The following is a 19,140-nucleotide window of genomic DNA, read 5'->3' as shown; positions in this document are numbered from 1 at the left end:
GTGCTGTGTCAGTGCGTGTCTGTGTCCAGAAGCAGGTCCCAGCGGGGCTGCCCGCAGGTGCTGGCCCAGGCCCTGATGCAAGCTGGTGTGCTCCCCGCGTGCCTGCCCCTTCGGTGGGGTTTATGATCTGCTGCGCTGCTCATTCGCATTCAAAAGATGGAGTTCCTATTCCAAGGCTGAAAATGGTGGACATTTGGGGGCACAGATGAGCCTTCAGATCAGGTTTTTACCCATCTCCAAGGACGCGGCCCGAGTAGTTATGGTCAATTATGGAGAATAACCAGGAAACTCATCCCAAAAGGGATGGTGAATTGGTTTCTGATAAAATAAATTTTAAATAGAAGAGGAAGATGGTGTTCGCATCCCTAATCACAGTTTGGAAGGAGTGGCGATTAAGAGGGAGCAGGACAGGCCCGGGGCGGAGCGAGGTGGGGAGCAGACAGAGGCGAGGAAGGCGGGTGGGGGCCGCGAGCCCCCTGGGCAGTGCCTCCCCGCCGACCAGGAGGAGGAGGACGGGGCTCTGTTCTCCCAGTACAGCAGCACACTGTAGGACGTGGCCATGGAGGCCGTGACGCAGAGCCTCCTCTTGGAGCCTCCTCTTGGAGCCTCCTCTCGGGCTGGGGCGCCGGCTCCAGGAAGAAGTCGCCGGCCTGGAAGCATTTCTTCATCTCCCCTCAGGACAGCACGAAAGCCATCTGCATGTACTGCATGAAGGAGTCCAGCTGAGGGAAGAATGAGAAGGACCTGAGCACCAGCTGCCTCATGCTGCACGTGAGGAGGGCGCACCACACCGTGCTGGGCCAGGAGACCATCGCCGGCGGGCCGGCCCTGCCCTCCCTGTCGCCCCCGCCTCTGCGGCTGCCGCCACCGGCGCCGACGCCAGAGACCTGGGCGCCACGCGCTGACCCCTCAAGCTCGCACCAAAGCTGGCATCCAAATTGCCGTCCCCCGACAACGTGACAGAGGAGCCTGTGGTCCGCTCAGAAGACGTCCCCCAAGACACGTCTGCCCCTGCTAGGTAGGGGCGGGAGGAGTCCCTGGGGGGGGGGGCCGCCGCACCTGCCCCCGCTGCCGGGGGAGGAGAGCGCGGAGAACCGGCTGGAGAGAAACCCGCCACTCCCCAAGGACACGTCCGGGTCCCGCAGGCGGTCGGCTGTGTGGAAGCACTTCTACCTGTCTCCGCTAGACAACTCCAAGGCCATGTGCGTCCACTGCATGAACGAGTTCAGCTGGGGCAAGAACGGGAAGGACCTGGGCACCAGCTGCCTCATCAGGCACATGTGGCGGGCGCACCGCTCCATCGTGCTGCAGGAGAACGGCGGGGGCTCGGGCATCCCGCCGCTGTACGCTGCGCCCTCCAAGCTGCTGCCCGCCCTGCCGCCTCCCGACAGAGACCCGAGCTCCGTGGCGTCCTCGCCCGGGCAGCCGGCCCCGGCGTCCCCCTCGGCGTCCTCCTCCCCAAACCGGCTGCCCGAGGAGCTGCAGGTGCGTCTGAGCGCCGGAGACCCGCTGGCGGAGGACACTGCGCCGGCCTCGGACGACGTGGGCGCGGCCTCGCTGGCGTCCTCCCCCGAGAAGCTGCAGGCTGGCGGCCTGAGCCCCGGCCCGCTGGACTGTGGCGCTGGGTCCCAGCAGAGCAAGAAGGTGATAAAGAGGCTGAAGTCGGAGTTGTGGCAGCACTTCTCGCTGGCGCCCACGGACAGCCTCAAGGCCCTGTGCCGACACTGCGCCTGCGTCATCAGCCGGGCCGCAGGGGCGAGGTGGGCACCAGCTGTCTGATGCAGCACCTGTACCGCCGGCCCGCGGACGTCGTGGGCGCCCCGAAGGGCGCGCTGGGCGCCAGCCTGGCCAACTCCCCCTACGCCACGCTGGCCTCCGGCGGAAGGCACCGCTTCCAGATTGACTGACCTGCCCTCCCTGGTCCCGAGAAACAGTCCGGTCCTCTTTCCTGTGAGCAGCAAGAAGACCTCCAAGCTGTGGAACCACTTCTCCATCTGCTCCGCGGACCCCACGAAGGTCGTGTGCCTGCACTGCGGCCGCACCATCAGCCGGGGCAAGAAGCCCACCAACCTGGGCACCAGCTGCCTCCTACGCCACCTGCAGGGGTTCCACAGCGGCGTGCTCAAGGCCAAGGCGCCCCGGGCCGCGCGGGCTTCCTCGCCCGGCCCGCGGGGGCCCCTGAGCGTCCAGCTGCCCGGAGCCGCCTCCTTCGAAGACCCCAACGAGAACTTCTACGATTCTCATCCCGTTGCCAAAAAAATCACGAGTCTCATAGCTGAGATGATTGCACTTGACCTCCAGCCATACTCCTTCATAGACAACGTTGGCTTTAACAGGCTGCTCCAATACTTGAAACCTCAGTACTCTGTGCCCTCCCCATCCTACTTCTTGAGGACGGCCATCCCAGGGATGTACAATAATGTGAAGCAGGTAGTCCTGTCGCACCTGAAGGAGGAGAGCGGCGTGGTCCACTTCACGTCCGGGATCTGGATGAGCACGCAGACCCGCGAGTACCTGACCTGACGCTCACCGCCCAATGGGTCACTTTCGCGTCGTCGGCCCGGCCATACCGCGAGGACCACCATGGCTCGGCCCTGCTGGACGTGTCGCAGGTGGACTGCGACTACAGCAGCAGCAGCATCGGGAAGCAGCTGGAGGGCTGGTGGGGGGCCTGGGTGACGTCCAGCGGCCTGCAAAGTGGGCATCACGGTCACCGACAACCCGAGCATCGGGAAGACGCTGAGCGAGGGGGAGCGGGCCGGCGTGCAGTGCTCCAGCCACACGGTCAGCCTGGTGGTCAGCGAGGCCCTCAAGAGCCAGCGCATGTTCCAGAGCCTGCTGAGCACCGCGCGGAAGCTGTGCAAGCGGGTGCAGCGCTCGCCCTGGGCCAAGGAGAAGCTGGTGGAGCTGCAGAGGGCCTATGGGCTGCCACCGCACCACCTCCTGCAGGATGTCCCGTCCAGGTGGAGCATGTCCTTGCTATCTAGATAATTGGTGTGCGCAACTGGCAGAAAGGGATAGCCTTTACTGAGATGGAGAAGAATAAAGCACAGACAGCTTGGAGCATATTATTTTTCCTCCAGCATTAGGGGATAAGCACGCACTTTGGCAGTTGGGAAAATTTTGCAGTCCTTCAGGGTGACTTTCTGTGAATCCTCTACCTCATTGCTGTAAACTTTGTACTTATCCCCCGAAATTTCTGTGATTCCTGTGACTGCCTGACACCTTGAGAGGGACTGGCATCTGGAACGCTAACAGTGACTTTTTGTATCCTTATTTATTCATGTTTCCTTATAATCCATATTTTACAAGTATCTGATAACCTATATTAAACATATTCCAGTTTTATTATTTTTTATTTTTTTCATATTCTTGTTTTAAATAGCTATAATAATTTCTGTTTTACTCACCATCTCAATTATTTAAAATAGAATTGCACTAAAATATGCCGAAAGGAAATTTGTCAAAAAATTTCAATTATATCTCTTGGAATGGCGGGGGGGGGGGGGGCAGTAGTAACTCTTGACAATATAATTTTTGCCAAATATTTATTTTCTGAAATTTTTAACTTTATAAGCAGTTACAATTCAATGATCAGAAAAAAGAAATGTATATTTTCTGGAACTTACTCAGATAATTATTATAATAGCAATTGAGCTTATTAACAAATATTGGTACCTGCTGCCTACCAGGCACTGTGGGATATAACAGATATTCTGTAAAACAGAATATTTAGGCTCATTAAGTTCACAAATATGTATCAAGCAGATATAGAAATAGAAAGATAAGAAGATAGTAGGGAATAAGAGGTAGATGAATTTTAAGCAGAGTTCTAAATAACTGAAACACTGAGTCATGTATTATAGTCAGGCAATAATTGACCAAACCAAAAGTGGCAACTGCAAAGGTCTTGAGGTGAAAATTTGTTTGACTTATTCGAAGAGCATCAAGGAGATGAAGGTGGATGGTTTGTTCTGAAGAAGTGGGAGAAGACCCAGATTTCATTCAAGACTTTGGATGTTATTTTAGATGCGATGAGGAAGCATTGGAGTTTGTGAGTAGTTGTGAGAAGAAACGTGGAGTAACATGATGACTTACATGGCAGCTTTGCAGGAAGCCCAGCTTAAAGATGTTGGAAGCTTGTGAGGTGTCCGGTAAAAACAATGGAAAATTTCGGAGTTCAGAATGTATTTTTGAAACTAGATTCCAAAAGATAACTCCTGGGAAAAATAAGAATAAATGATGCAACTTGATTTGGGCCCTGAATGACAAGTTCAACAACCCAGTGTTGCTATATTATAGCTCTGCTAAGTGTCTACATGTGTCATTTCATTATATTTCTACAGCAACACTATGAGGAACATTCTATGTTACCTAATTTTTTTCCCTTTGGATAAGAAACTGAGATACAGATTAAATTAAAAGAAAGAAAGAAAAGAAAAGAAAAGAAAAGAAAAGAAAAGAAAAACCAGTACAAGGTCACAAAACTACTAAGTTGTAGAGAAGGAAGAAAATTCTCCAGGAGAACAAGTTGTTTTAAAATAGTAATAAGGAATGTTATATTCTAAGGATCATGTAAAATATTTTTTCTGCCTTATTTCTTACCACATTGTTTAAAAAATCAAATGATTTATAATATTTTATCCATTTGGGATATTGAGGATGTATTGATAAAATATAATTGATTGAAGAGAAATATCAACTTATTGATTTGTTTCAAGGTTCTCCATAATCAGAGACACCTCTGCAGAGATGCATTAACTGCATCTCTGTCCCACGATGTCTAGATTCCATAATTTAAAATGCAATAGGGAAATTTTATTCAGAGAGATTATTGGTTCAACATCAAAAACAATTGCTTGCAGAAATGTACAGGCTCTAAGACCCATAAAGACATACATTTCTATATGTTAACAATAGATACTACTTATTGTGTGCTATTTGCTAGCCACTGTTCTAAGTGCTACCTGTTTATTGATTCACTTAATACTCATGGTAGCCTTAAGAGTTGCATAACTCTTATAGGTCATTATAATTATTTCATTTTGTGAATGAGAAAACTAAGTTTCAGAGAGCTTAAACCATTTAGCGAAGGTCAGACAACAAGAAAGTGGAAGAGTTAAATCTGAAGACAGTGCTGGAACTCTAGGGTCCATAAATCCCAAGCACTGTACAAAAGTTCTCTCCTGCTTTCCTGTTGCCTATCAAAGTGAAAAGTAGATTTAGTTATTACAGAATTATAATTGGTCACAGTAACTACAGTAATATTCTAGCAATTATAATATAAATGAATATATCTGATTTTGACTTGGAATTCCTAAAAGCATCCACAGGAACATGTCCTCCAACAGAATAGCTTTTTTTATTTTTTTGTATTCCTCTGGAATTACTGGATACTGAGAAGGAAAGGATCAGTGTGTAAGATACAGGGTACACCAGTCGGGTGCCTTATTTTGTTTAAAAACAAATTATAGTAACAATGCTGTAATTTTATAAATGTGTTATTTTGTGTACTCTCAAAATTTATATTTGAGATTGTTTTACTCTCTTAGTACTTTAGTTTCAGAAGAATCTAGTTGGTTATATGAAGTTGTGAATAAACCTGAAGTTACCCTTGACATCTTGTTTCATTTTTTATTCCAGTGTAGAAATTGTGAAAAGCTTATATTGCTTGACTAAGATTATCCAACTCCTAGATTACATTTTCTTGAGTACTCATTGTCATTTTTAAGATGTTGTGTGTTTGTGTTGTTTCATAGAACTTGTAAATACTGAAGACAAAAGATAATGCATAAAATGTCAAGAATATGAAAATAAATGGTCTGTGATCTCCCAAGTTGAAAAGCAGATATTCACATACCTTTTAACACACACATAAAATAAACTCAAATATCACAGCACAATAATATACAATGCGATGATTATTTTTTTAAGGTAGATTAATAAAACTGAGAAAAAGTAATTGGCTATATTGGAGGTTAAGATAGGTTAAGATACCAAGCTTGTTTTCACTGGATATTTTTCTATTTAGAATTTATGTTTCAGGGCGCCTGGGTGGTTCAGTGGGTTAAAGCCTCTGTCTTTGGCTCAGGTCATGATCCTGGAGTCCTGGGATTGAGCCCCACCTTGGGCTCTCTGCTCAGGGAGGAGCCTGCTTCCTCCTCTTTCTCTGCCTGCCTCTCTGCCTATTTGAGATCTCTGCCTGTCAAATATATAAATAAAAAAATCTTTAAAAAAGAAAGAAAGAAAGAAAGAACTTACGTTTCAAGAACAGCCTGCATTTTTCAATATTTAGTTAAAAAAATCCTAAGAAATTCATAAAATGATCATTTTATAATAAGTTATTATGAACATTAACAAAAAATGAGTTCTAAATAAATGCAATAAAAATATATTCACAAACACTAGTCTAGGTTTTACCCTGTTCATTATATTCTCATAGTGCTATTGTTATCGACACAGAGAGACTGAGTAACCTGCTCAGAGTGCAGAAATTGAACTAATAAAGACTGACAACAGTTTCTTAAAATATGACAATCAACCATTTAAAAATAGCAATTTATTTTGCTCTTCTCTATTTTTTCCAATTATCAAAATTAATAAGTATATCTAACAGTTATCAAGTGCTAGTAATGATCACATTTATGCAAAAGAAAACTATTATTATTCCTAAGAAAACTGAAGTTCAGACAATTTGGGAAAAAAAAAGAAAAAAACAAACCTATTAATATCCAGTCTCCTCACTGAGCCCATATTTAAACATTGATTTCTCTTGCTTTTCAATAGTTATTTATATGCTTCTCAATAGTTATTTTATATGATATTTTATATTTTACATTACTTTAAATTAATTTTTTATATTTTATATTGTAATGGTGTTATTATATACTGCATAGTGTCTAGTATTTTATAATTTTACTTTTAGTCTACTATTATAAACATTTTCTTTATGATTGATCATGGTCCATGTAGTTGATATGCCATGATTTAATTTTTTTTTTTTTTGGTGGACACTGACATAAATAATTAGATAGATATATTAAAAGAAAGTCCTTCTGTATTTTTGTTTTATAAAATATGTTTGTTTATCCCATCTCACTTTTCCAAAGCATCTGAGAAGACTAAGTTACAGGTTTCTACCCTTAGGCATTTTTGTAATTCATTCCCTCCTTCACCATATGATTTCATCCTTTTTACCAAATCCTGCTTCCACCAGTAATATGTGATTGCCAAATTTCTTTTCCTAGCTCTGGTCTTTCTCCTAAGTATTAAAACCAGATATTTCTACATGCTACCTAGACAGCTTCATTTCATTGTTTCACAGGCACCACACGTCAAGATTTTCAAGCAGATTTTTACTTTCCACATGCATGTTTTATTTTTTATAGGCATTATCTCAGGCATGACATTTTATCCTCCCAGAAACTGCATGATATTTCAGTCATCACTGAGTTCTCCCTTATCTCCTATATAATTATTTACAATAAGCTGTGGCATTTCTTTCTCTTACACATTTCTAGGTTTTATCCCTTTTGCTCCAAACTGATTGCTTTTGCTTTATTCATTCCCTTTCTCTACTTATCAACATTGCGTCCTGACAAGTCCCTGTATCCAATCTGTCTCTCTCCCAAGGCTGCCAATTATATTTCTAAAGGACATACCACATGATACTATATCTTTTCTTAAAACTGTCAAGATGATCTCCATTTCTCATAGATAAAATCCTATATTTTATGGACCTGCAGGACAGGGAGGTGAGGTGGAGGAACTGACAAAGGTGAAAGAAACATTTTTCCTTTAAAAGGCAGGATGACGAAGTAGTTAAAAGCTGAGATCTGGCAAGCTAGAAAACCTGTTGGAATCCTAGGTCTGCCACTTTCTCACTGTGTGCCCTGAGGCAAGCTATTTACTATTATTATTTTATTTTCTGAATCATTTCAGGAAGTTGCAGTTATGCGCATTTCCCCATTTTCAGGGTGTACTACCTAAAAATAATGATATTCTCTTACATAATCAAAGCACAGTGATCAAAATTAAGAAGTTAACATTGCTACAGTACTATTTTCTAATTTATAGACCTGATCTGAAAATGGCCAATTGTCCTGCCCATGTTTTTTTTTTTTAGATTTTATTTATTTATTTATTTATTTATTTATTTATTTGACAGACAGAGATTACAAGTAGGCAGAGAGGCAGGCAGAGAGAGAGGAGGAAGCAGGCCTGATGCGGAGCTCAATCCCAGGACCCTGGGATCACGAGCTGAGCTGAAGGCAGAGGCTTTAACCCACTGAGCCACTCAGGCTCATGATTTTTTAGAGCAAAAGAAAGACATTTTTATTTCCTCTGGTCTGGGATCCAAATTAGAATCAATTTATCATTTAGCTTTAATATTTTTCAATTAGCAATAACCGCGCCTCGGATAAACCTCATTGGCTAGCTTTAATATTTTTAATCTGGAACCACTCCTCAACATTTACTTTTCATGAACTTGACATTTAAAAATGTATGGACCAGTTCGCCAGGACGCGGCGCGCGCCGGGCGGGGGTATCTTCGGGGGCGCGGGCGCGGGCGCGGCCTCCCGTTGGGCCTGGACTCCGCCGGGGCAGCCGGCCTCGGCCGCGGGGCCCGCCTCGCCCGGGCAGGCCCGCACCCCTGGGACCCCCGGCCCGCGCCCCCGCCCCGGGCACCCCCGATGACAGCTGGCGCGCGCAGGCCAGGCGGGTCGTGCCAGAGACGCGTTTTCCAGAGGGCAGCGCTCTGTTGACAAAGCGCCGCGAGTGCCCGAAAGTTGTGCGGCTGGGGCCGGGCGGGGGCCAGGGGCTGTGGGGGGCCGGGCGGGGCCGGCGTGAGCTCCGCGGTCTGCGCCCCGCGCTTCGTCTGCCCCCGCCAGGCGCCCGAGGGCCGAGTGCGCGCGACCGCCCGCGCCTTTCCAGGAAGAGCCGCCGCGGCGGGTCGGGGTCCCGGGAAGCGCGTGTCCGGGAAGCGCGGCCGCCGCGGCTCTGGGCCGAGCCAGGACTTCGTGGGTGAGACGCGAATCGAGGTTGCGCCTTCCCGTCGCCGTTGTCCCTCCGGGCCCGGACTCGGACTCGGTCTCCGTGGGTCTCCTTTCGCCCTTTGCCGTGAGCGGCACCGCCCCGCCCCCATTGCTGGAGGGCGCCGGGCCCCTGCGGCCCCTGCGCTTTCCCCAGTGCGGTGACCCCCCGCGCGCGCCCCCGCTCTGCGCGCGAGTCTGTCCGGCCGGCCTCGGGGCAGCTCCGGCCGCGGGGCAGCTCTGGCCGCGCGTCTTCGCCGAGAAAACGGGAAGTTGTTCCGGAGTTCGCTCTAACGGGATCCCACGCAGCGTTTCTGCGAAGCCGCTTCAGGGCGCGCGCGGCCCCAGGGGTCAGCGCCCGCCGACCTGAGCAGAGTCCCAGGGTCCTCCGCGGGGAGGTTCTCCCGCTGCCGCCCCCGCTCCGGCCCGCTCCCTCTCAGGTCAGTCCATCAAATCTCTTCAAAATCCCGGTTCAGACTTCAGCGAAGTGGGTGCGTCCCAGCAGGGCACCTCGTGCCGCTCCTCCCGCGAACAACGCTCGCTCGTCCGCGCCGTCGTGGCCAAGTTCGGGGCCCAGAGGACCCGGTCGGCGTGGGGGACGCGTGCGAGGAAGAGGAAGCCGCGTTCTGGTTGGCGCCGAGGCAAGACCGCATCTGGAGAGGAAAGTGCTCCCGGGAGCTGCGCTCGGCTCCGGGGGTCCCAGGGACGCGGTGCGGGCACGCACGGTCCAGGCCGCCGCGCTTCTCCGCACGAGACCCGCACGGGTTCCCGCGTGGGCCTGGTGTTTCCGACTTGAAGACGCCGCTGCGCTGGGGGTCCCCGCGCGCGCAGGGGTTGGTGACGGACCCGCTGCCAAGGGAGCGGCCGCAGCCTGGAGCGCGGGCGCCGCGCGGACGGACAGTCGGCTGGATCTGCGGCCACGCGTGCAGCCGGGGCGCGCCGGTCTGTGTGGCGTGTCGGGCTGTGTCCCCGCCGAGGCCACAGAGCGCGCAGAGGGCGGAGGCGCGGCCGGAGCCGCCAAGTGCGGGTCGCCGTCCGCGCGCGCCTCGTCTTCACGTTTTTCCTTGCGGGGCCGCGGCAGTTCTGGCTCGTGGACGCTGGTCCGACGGCCTTCGGCAGCGGTCGCCTCGCGAGGGATGGCAGACGGGGCGTGGGCGCGCCGCTGCAGCCTGCTGCATCCTGCCGAGCCTCGTGCACTGAGCGGCGTCCAGCTGCGGCTTCGCTCCGCTCGTGGCCGCTCGGGCTCGCGGCCGGGGCCTAAGGCGGCTGTTCTCGCCCGCGCGCCGGGCCCGGGGAGCTGGGCTGCGTGGAGCCCCGGGCACCTCCGGCCGTCCTGCAGCCTGTGCGGCGCGGGCGCTCCACGGGGCTCTGATCCACGACTCTCCTCTCGCCCGTGTCTCCCGCGCTCCCTCGCCCCACGTTCCAGCGCTGGGCCTGTCTGCGTCCCGACTTGTCTTGGATCATGGCCCGGATCCCTCCCTGGTGAATCCCGTGGCGATGTGCTTCTGGTGGTCTGAGCTCGGAAAAGCGCTGCTGGGAGGAGACCAAAGCCTCCCCCTCTCGCGCTCTGGTCCGGAGCAGAGTCCTGGGGCGGAGAGTGCTTGACCCAGGGAGGGCTCAGCCGGCTCTGCAGCCGGCCCAGCCAGCGCTTCTGGGGAAGTATGGGCGGTTCCGTCTGAGACCCTGTTCTGGGAAGACCTCTGCTGGGGGGTTCCACCTGGAGGATCTGGGTCCTGAATGGAGGCCCCAGGGAAGACGCCTCAGTGTCCTGGAGAGGCCGGCCCCCTGGCAGAGCCCGAATCCTGTGGGTGCCTCTGGGGCCACTGTGGCCTGTGCTCCTGATCGGCGCCGGCTCCGCGAAGGCCCCTCGGCAGCTGCGCCCCAGCCATTTCCCAGCACCCGCTGCTGATGGTGGCCTGGGGCTGGGGTGCAGCAGGCTGGGGCCTGCTGGCCCTGTAGTGGCTCTTGGCGATGGCTCCCTGCTGTGGAAGGGGCACCTGGCCCTTTGGCGGTGCAGGTGGTGCAGACCAGGCCCTGCACCTGCTCTGTCCTGCTCAGCACCCCCATGGATGCAAACCACAAGGGGCGACTTTTCCTCCAAGGCCACTGCTGACTGACCTCAGTGGATGGCCTCCCCAGGGAGCGGCGTCCAGAGCGCGAGGCCTTCGGGGACAGCTCCAGTGACACTGGCGCTGGCGGAGGCTGCGCTCCACATCCTGTAAGCAGAAGGACACTTGGAAAACTCCAGGAGAAGATGCAGGTCTGTGCTGTGTCAGTGCGTGTCTGTGTCCAGAAGCAGGTCCCAGCGGGGCTGCCCGCAGGTGCTGGCCCAGGCCCTGATGCAAGCTGGTGTGCTCCCCGCGTGCCTGCCCCTTCGGTGGGGTTTATGATCTGCTGCGCTGCTCATTCGCATTCAAAAGATGGAGTTCCTATTCCAAGGCTGAAAATGGTGGACATTTGGGGGCACAGATGAGCCTTCAGATCAGGTTTTTACCCATCTCCAAGGACGCGGCCCGAGTAGTTATGGTCAATTATGGAGAATAACCAGGAAACTCATCCCAAAAGGGATGGTGAATTGGTTTCTGATAAAATAAATTTTAAAATAGAAGAGGAAGATGGTGTTCGCATCCCTAATCACAGTTTGGAAGGAGTGGCGATTAAGAGGGAGCAGGACAGGCCCGGGGCGGAGCGAGGTGGGGAGCAGACAGAGGCGAGGAAGGCGGGTGGGGGCCGCGAGCCCCCTGGGCAGTGCCTCCCCGCCGACCAGGAGGAGGAGGACGGGGCTCTGTTCTCCCAGTACAGCAGCACACTGTAGGACGTGGCCATGGAGGCCGTGACGCAGAGCCTCCTCTTGGAGCCTCCTCTCGGGCTGGGGCGCCGGCTCCAGGAAGAAGTCGCCGGCCTGGAAGCATTTCTTCATCTCCCCTCAGGACAGCACGAAAGCCATCTGCATGTACTGCATGAAGGAGTCCAGCTGAGGGAAGAATGAGAAGGACCTGAGCACCAGCTGCCTCATGCTGCACGTGAGGAGGGCGCACCACACCGTGCTGGGCCAGGAGACCATCGCCGGCGGGCCGGCCCTGCCCTCCCTGTCGCCCCCGCCTCTGCGGCTGCCGCCACCGGCGCCGACGCCAGAGACCTGGGCGCCACGCGCTGACCCCTCAAGCTCGCACCAAAGCTGGCATCCAAATTGCCGTCCCCCGACAACGTGACAGAGGAGCCTGTGGTCCGCTCAGAAGACGTCCCCCAAGACACGTCTGCCCCTGCTAGGTAGGGGCGGGAGGAGTCCCTGGGGGGGGGGGGGCCGCCGCACCTGCCCCCGCTGCCGGGGGAGGAGAGCGCGGAGAACCGGCTGGAGAGAAACCCGCCACTCCCCAAGGACACGTCCGGGTCCCGCAGGCGGTCGGCTGTGTGGAAGCACTTCTACCTGTCTCCGCTAGACAACTCCAAGGCCATGTGCGTCCACTGCATGAACGAGTTCAGCTGGGGCAAGAACGGGAAGGACCTGGGCACCAGCTGCCTCATCAGGCACATGTGGCGGGCGCACCGCTCCATCGTGCTGCAGGAGAACGGCGGGGGCTCGGGCATCCCGCCGCTGTACGCTGCGCCCTCCAAGCTGCTGCCCGCCCTGCCGCCTCCTGACAGAGACCCGAGCTCCGTGGCGTCCTCGCCCGGGCAGCCGGCCCCGGCGTCCCCCTCGGCGTCCTCCTCCCCAAACCGGCTGCCCGAGGAGCTGCAGGTGCGTCTGAGCGCCGGAGACCCGCTGGCGGAGGACACTGCGCCGGCCTCGGACGACGTGGGCGCGGCCTCGCTGGCGTCCTCCCCCGAGAAGCTGCAGGCTGGCGGCCTGAGCCCCGGCCCGCTGGACTGTGGCGCTGGGTCCCAGCAGAGCAAGAAGGTGATAAAGAGGCTGAAGTCGGAGTTGTGGCAGCACTTCTCGCTGGCGCCCACCGACAGCCTCAAGGCCCTGTGCCGACACTGCGCCTGCGTCATCAGCCGGGCCGCAGGGGCGAGGTGGGCACCAGCTGTCTGATGCAGCACCTGTACCGCCGGCCCGCGGACGTCGTGGGCGCCCCGAAGGGCGCGCTGGGCGCCAGCCTGGCCAACTCCCCCTACGCCACGCTGGCCTCCGCGGAAGGCACCGTTTCCAGATTGACTGACCTGCCCTCCCTGGTCCCGAGAAACAGTCCGGTCCTCTTTCCTGTGAGCAGCAAGAAGACCTCCACGCTGTGGAACCACTTCTCCATCTGCTCCGCGGACCCCACGAAGGTCGTGTGCCTGCACTGCGGCCGCACCATCAGCCGGGGCAAGAAGCCCACCAACCTGGGCACCAGCTGCCTCCTACGCCACCTGCAGGGGTTCCACAGCGGCGTGCTCAAGGCCAAGGCGCCCCGGGCCGCGCGGGCTTCCTCGCCCGGCCCGCGGGGGCCCCTGAGCGTCCAGCTGCCCGGAGCCGCCTCCTTCGAAGACCCCAACGAGAAGTTCTACGATTCTCATCCCGTTGCCAAAAAAATCACGAGTCTCATAGCTGAGATGATTGCACTTGACCTCCAGCCATACTCCTTCATAGACAACGTTGGCTTTAACAGGCTGCTCCAATACTTGAAACCTCAGTACTCTGTGCCCTCCCCATCCTACTTCTTGAGGACGGCCATCCCAGGGATGTACAATAATGTGAAGCAGGTAGTCCTGTCGCACCTGAAGGAGGAGAGCGGCGTGGTCCACTTCACGTCCGGGATCTGGATGAGCACGCAGACCCGCGAGTACCTGACCTGACGCTCACCGCCCAATGGGTCACTTTCGCGTCGTCGGCCCGGCCATACCGCGAGGACCACCATGGCTCGGCCCTGCTGGACGTGTCGCAGGTGGACTGCGACTACAGCAGCAGCAGCATCGGGAAGCAGCTGGAGGGCTGGTGGGGGGCCTGGGTGACGTCCAGCGGCCTGCAAAGTGGGCATCACGGTCACCGACAACCCGAGCATCGGGAAGACGCTGAGCGAGGGGGAGCGGGCCGGCGTGCAGTGCTCCAGCCACACGGTCAGCCTGGTGGTCAGCGAGGCCCTCAAGAGCCAGCGCATGTTCCAGAGCCTGCTGAGCACCGCGCGGAAGCTGTGCAAGCGGGTGCAGCGCTCGCCCTGGGCCAAGGAGAAGCTGGTGGAGCTGCAGAGGGCCTATGGGCTGCCACCGCACCACCTCCTGCAGGATGTCCCGTCCAGGTGGAGCATGTCCTTGCTATCTAGATAATTGGTGTGCGCAACTGGCAGAAAGGGATAGCCTTTACTGAGATGGAGAAGAATAAAGCACAGACAGCTTGGAGCATATTATTTTTCCTCCAGCATTAGGGGATAAGCACGCACTTTGGCAGTTGGGAAAATTTTGCAGTCCTTCAGGGTGACTTTCTGTGAATCCTCTACCTCATTGCTGTAAACTTTGTACTTATCCCCCGAAATTTCTGTGATTCCTGTGACTGCCTGACACCTTGAGAGGGACTGGCATCTGGAACGCTAACAGTGACTTTTTGTATCCTTATTTATTCATGTTTCCTTATAATCCATATTTTACAAGTATCTGATAACCTATATTAAACATATTCCAGTTTTATTATTTTTTATTTTTTTCATATTCTTGTTTTAAATAGCTATAATAATTTCTGTTTTACTCACCATCTCAATTATTTAAAATAGAATTGCACTAAAATATGCCGAAAGGAAATTTGTCAAAAAATTTCAATTATATCTCTTGGAATGGCGGGGGGGGGGGGCAGTAGTAACTCTTGACAATATAATTTTTGCCAAATATTTATTTTCTGAAATTTTTAACTTTATAAGCAGTTACAATTCAATGATCAGAAAAAAGAAATGTATATTTTCTGGAACTTACTCAGATAATTATTATAATAGCAATTGAGCTTATTAACAAATATTGGTACCTGCTGCCTACCAGGCACTGTGGGATATAACAGATATTCTGTAAAACAGAATATTTAGGCTCATTAAGTTCACAAATATGTATCAAGCAGATATAGAAATAGAAAGATAAGAAGATAGTAGGGAATAAGAGGTAGATGAATTTTAAGCAGAGTTCTAAATAACTGAAACACTGAGTCATGTATTATAGTCAGGCAATAATTGACCAAACCAAAAGTGGCAACTGCAAAGGTCTTGAGGTGAAAATTTGTTTGACTTATTCGAAGAGCATCAAGGAGATGAAGGTGGATGGTTTGTTCTGAAGAAGTGGGAGAAGACCCAGATTTCATTCAAGACTTTGGATGTTATTTTAGATGCGATGAGGAAGCATTGGAGTTTGTGAGTAGTTGTGAGAAGAAACGTGGAGTAACATGATGACTTACATGGCAGCTTTGCAGGAAGCCCAGCTTAAAGATGTTGGAAGCTTGTGAGGTGTCCGGTAAAAACAATGGAAAATTTCGGAGTTCAGAATGTATTTTTGAAACTAGATTCCAAAAGATAACTCCTGGGAAAAATAAGAATAAATGATGCAACTTGATTTGGGCCCTGAATGACAAGTTCAACAACCCAGTGTTGCTATATTATAGCTCTGCTAAGTGTCTACATGTGTCATTTCATTATATTTCTACAGCAACACTATGAGGAACATTCTATGTTACCTAATTTTTTTCCCTTTGGATAAGAAACTGAGATACAGATTAAATTAAAAGAAAGAAAGAAAAGAAAAGAAAAGAAAAGAAAAGAAAAGAAAAGAAAAGAAAAACCAGTACAAGGTCACAAAACTACTAAGTTGTAGAGAAGGAAGAAAATTCTCCAGGAGAACAAGTTGTTTTAAAATAGTAATAAGGAATGTTATATTCTAAGGATCATGTAAAATATTTTTTCTGCCTTATTTCTTACCACATTGTTTAAAAAATCAAATGATTTATAATATTTTATCCATTTGGGATATTGAGGATGTATTGATAAAATATAATTGATTGAAGAGAAATATCAACTTATTGATTTGTTTCAAGGTTCTCCATAATCAGAGACACCTCTGCAGAGATGCATTAACTGCATCTCTGTCCCACGATGTCTAGATTCCATAATTTAAAATGCAATAGGGAAATTTTATTCAGAGAGATTATTGGTTCAACATCAAAAACAATTGCTTGCAGAAATGTACAGGCTCTAAGACCCATAAAGACATACATTTCTATATGTTAACAATAGATACTATTTATTGTGTGCTATTTGCTAGCCACTGTTCTAAGTGCTACCTGTTTATTGATTCACTTAATACTCATGGTAGCCTTAAGAGTTGCATAACTCTTATAGGTCATTATAATTATTTCATTTTGTGAATGAGAAAACTAAGTTTCAGAGAGCTTAAACCATTTAGCGAAGGTCAGACAACAAGAAAGTGGAAGAGTTAAATCTGAAGACAGTGCTGGAACTCTAGGGTCCATAAATCCCAAGCACTGTACAAAAGTTCTCTCCTGCTTTCCTGTTGCCTATCAAAGTGAAAAGTAGATTTAGTTATTACAGAATTATAATTGGTCACAGTAACTACAGTAATATTCTAGCAATTATAATATAAATGAATATATCTGATTTTGACTTGGAATTCCTAAAAGCATCCACAGGAACATGTCCTCCAACAGAATAGCTTTTTTTATTTTTTTGTATTCCTCTGGAATTACTGGATACTGAGAAGGAAAGGATCAGTGTGTAAGATACAGGGTACACCAGTCGGGTGCCTTATTTTGTTTAAAAACAAATTATAGTAACAATGCTGTAATTTTATAAATGTGTTATTTTGTGTACTCTCAAAATTTATATTTGAGATTGTTTTACTCTCTTAGTACTTTAGTTTCAGAAGAATCTAGTTGGTTATATGAAGTTGTGAATAAACCTGAAGTTACCCTTGACATCTTGTTTCATTTTTTATTCCAGTGTAGAAATTGTGAAAAGCTTATATTGCTTGACTAAGATTATCCAACTCCTAGATTACATTTTCTTGAGTACTCATTGTCATTTTTAAGATGTTGTGTGTTTGTGTTGTTTCATAGAACTTGTAAATACTGAAGACAAAAGATAATGCATAAAATGTCAAGAATATGAAAATAAATGGTCTGTGATCTCCCAAGTTGAAAAGCAGATATTCACATACCTTTTAACACACACATAAAATAAACTCAAATATCACAGCACAATAATATACAATGCGATGATTATTTTTTTAAGGTAGATTAATAAAACTGAGAAAAAGTAATTGGCTATATTGGAGGTTAAGATAGGTTAAGATACCAAGCTTGTTTTCACTGGATATTTTTCTATTTAGAATTTATGTTTCAGGGCGCCTGGGTGGTTCAGTGGGTTAAAGCCTCTGTCTTTGGCTCAGGTCATGATCCTGGAGTCCTGGGATTGAGCCCCACCTTGGGCTCTCTGCTCAGGGAGGAGCCTGCTTCCTCCTCTTTCTCTGCCTGCCTCTCTGCCTATTTGAGATCTCTGCCTGTCAAATATATAAATAAAAAAATCTTTAAAAAAGAAAGAAAGAAAGAAAGAACTTACGTTTCAAGAACAGCCTGCATTTTTCAATATTTAGTTAAAAAAATCCTAAGAAATTCATAAAATGATCATTTTATAATAAGTTATTATGAACATTAACAAAAAATGAGTTCTAAATAAATGCAATAAAAATATATTCACAAACACTAGTCTAGGTTTTACCCTGTTCATTATATTCTCATAGTGCTATTGTTATCGACACAGAGAGACTGAGTAACCTGCTCAGAGTGCAGAAATTGAACTAATAAAGACTGACAACAGTTTCTTAAAATATGACAATCAACCATTTAAAAATAGCAATTTATTTTGCTCTTCTCTATTTTTTCCAATTATCAAAATTAATAAGTATATCTAACAGTTATCAAGTGCTAGTAATGATCACATTTATGCAAAAGAAAACTATTATTATTCCTAAGAAAACTGAAGTTCAGACAATTTGGGAAAAAAAAAGAAAAAAACAAACCTATTAATATCCAGTCTCCTCACTGAGCCCATATTTAAACATTGATTTCTCTTGCTTTTCAATAGTTATTTATATGCTTCTCAATAGTTATTTTATATGATATTTTATATTTTACATTACTTTAAATTAATTTTTTATATTTTATATTGTAATGGTGTTATTATATACTGCATAGTGTCTAGTATTTTATAATTTTACTTTTAGTCTACTATTATAAACATTTTCTTTATGATTGATCATGGTCCATGTAGTTGATATGCCATGATTTAATTTTTTTTTTTTTTGGTGGACACTGACATAAATAATTAGATAGATATATTAAAAGAAAGTCCTTCTGTATTTTTGTTTTATAAAATATGTTTGTTTATCCCATCTCACTTTTCCAAAGCATCTGAGAAGACTAAGTTACAGGTTTCTACCCTTAGGCATTTTTGTAATTCATTCCCTCCTTCACCATATGATTTCATCCTTTTTACCAAATCCTGCTTCCACCAGTAATATGTGATTGCCAAATTTCTTTTCCTAGCTCTGGTCTTTCTCCTAAGTATTAAAACCAGATATTTCTACATGCTACCTAGACAGCTTCATTTCATTGTTTCACAGGCACCACACGTCAAGATTTTCAAGCAGATTTTTACTTTCCACATGCATGTTTTATTTTTTATAGGCATTATCTCAGGCATGACATTTTATCCTCCCAGAAACTGCATGATATTTCAGTCATCACTGAGTTCTCCCTTATCTCCTATATAATTATTTACAATAAGCTGTGGCATTTCTTTCTCTTACACATTTCTAGGTTTTATCCCTTTTGCTCCAAACTGATTGCTTTTGCTTTATTCATTCCCTTTCTCTACTTATCAACATTGCGTCCTGACAAGTCCCTGTATCCAATCTGTCTCTCTCCCAAGGCTGCCAATTATATTTCTAAAGGACATACCACATGATACTATATCTTTTCTTAAAACTGTCAAGATGATCTCCATTTCTCATAGATAAAATCCTATATTTTATGGACCTGCAGGACAGGGAGGTGAGGTGGAGGAACTGACAAAGGTGAAAGAAACATTTTTCCTTTAAAAGGCAGGATGACGAAGTAGTTAAAAGCTGAGATCTGGCAAGCTAG

Source organism: Mustela nivalis (genome assembly GCF_964662115.1).
Source record: "Mustela nivalis genome assembly, contig: HAP1_SCAFFOLD_392, whole genome shotgun sequence".
NCBI classification, from domain to species: domain Eukaryota; kingdom Metazoa; phylum Chordata; class Mammalia; order Carnivora; family Mustelidae; genus Mustela; species Mustela nivalis.
The sequence above is the reverse complement of the archived record's forward strand: the minus strand, read 5'-3'. Positions refer to the sequence as shown.